Source organism: Phalacrocorax aristotelis, chromosome 5 (genome assembly GCF_949628215.1).
Source record: "Phalacrocorax aristotelis chromosome 5, bGulAri2.1, whole genome shotgun sequence".
In the NCBI taxonomy this organism is placed as follows: Eukaryota; Metazoa; Chordata; class Aves; order Suliformes; family Phalacrocoracidae; genus Phalacrocorax; species Phalacrocorax aristotelis.
In genome coordinates, this window is record NC_134280.1 from 22,802,729 (window position 1) to 22,804,079 (window position 1,351).

Sequence of the window (1,351 nt, forward strand, 5' to 3'; positions counted from 1 at the left end):
GCAATTTTAAATTGTAGTTAATTCCAGTATCTTATAAAAAGGAAATCAATAGGAAACATTGGATGTTTCGCAACTTACATAGATTAAAAATAGGAAATTTGTATCTGCTTAAAGAACTAGTTCTAAGATGTTCTAGTTGCCATGCAAAATATACACTAAAAGGACAAAAAATTATTCAAAATCATTTCATATAATTTCCTCTTGAAAAACAATAAGCATTTTCAAGGCTGTATTACAAACTACAGTGAGCCAGGAAGTTTTCCGCAAAGGAGAAAACGTGGACACTCGCCACTCCCCAAGTCAAAAAAAAATTAAACATTTAAGTAACCAAGTGTTGAGAGCTGCTTGTGCGGTATACACATGTGTTTTTCACCGGTCTGCCAGAGTCACCTCCGCTCCCGTGAGCCATGCCGCGGGCAGCGCGACACCCACGCCTGACGGGGCCAGCAGCGGCCTACCTCCGGTCCTCCTCTGCTCTGCTCTGCTCTGCTCCGCGCCGCGCCGCCGGGGCTGCCTCCCTGCGGCCGGGCCGCCCGCGGAAGGCCCGCCAGCTCTCCCCTGCCGGCCGCCTCCTCCACCCCGCGGGGAGAGGCCCACCCAGAAGCGCTTCAGAAGGAGCGCGGGAAGGGGCTGAGCCGCCACGCGGGCCTCAAGGCGGCGGCGGGCGGAGATCCAGGGTCCTGCTGCCCCCTCCGGCAGGCAGGGGCTGCCCGCAGCGTTGGGCTCACTTCCCGCTGCCGCCCAACGACGGCTGCCTCCAGCGCGTACGCTCTGGGAAGCAGCGGGCACTTGCCCCGCTCGGCGGGAGGAGCCTCCGCACTTGGCGTCCGGGAACCGCCTGGCTCCGCCGCCGCCGCCGCAGTACAGCGCGGGGGCGGCGCTGCCCGGGCCGTGCCCCAGCCCGTCCTCTCCTCACGCCGGCCGAGAGGTGGCTGCGGCGGCTGCCGCGGCGGGGCGGCCCGCGGGGCTCCCTGCTCGCCTGGCGAGGGGCGGCGGCGGCGGAGCGGGCGGCGCTGCGGGGCGGCCCAGCTGCCGGCAGGCCGAAGCCGCGGCCACGCGTGGTCGCCGTCGGGGCACGGGCGGAGAGGTGCCTGCTAGCGCCGGCTTAAGCAAGGGCTATGGAAACGGCCGAGTCCGGCACCCAGCTAGGCTAGATCAGAAAACAAAGGAATCGGCGTCGTCCTCACAACTTTTGAGGCCTCCCTGCGCCTGCAGAACGCAATCTGAGAAGTCCTTAGCTTGCTTTTTCATGGGACCGTTCCTTCATTCAAGCCACAGATGGATACCGCTCACTCAAAACAAGCACGTGGTTTAGCCCCAGTACTCTGTGTGCCTCTGCAGCCGCTGTGTG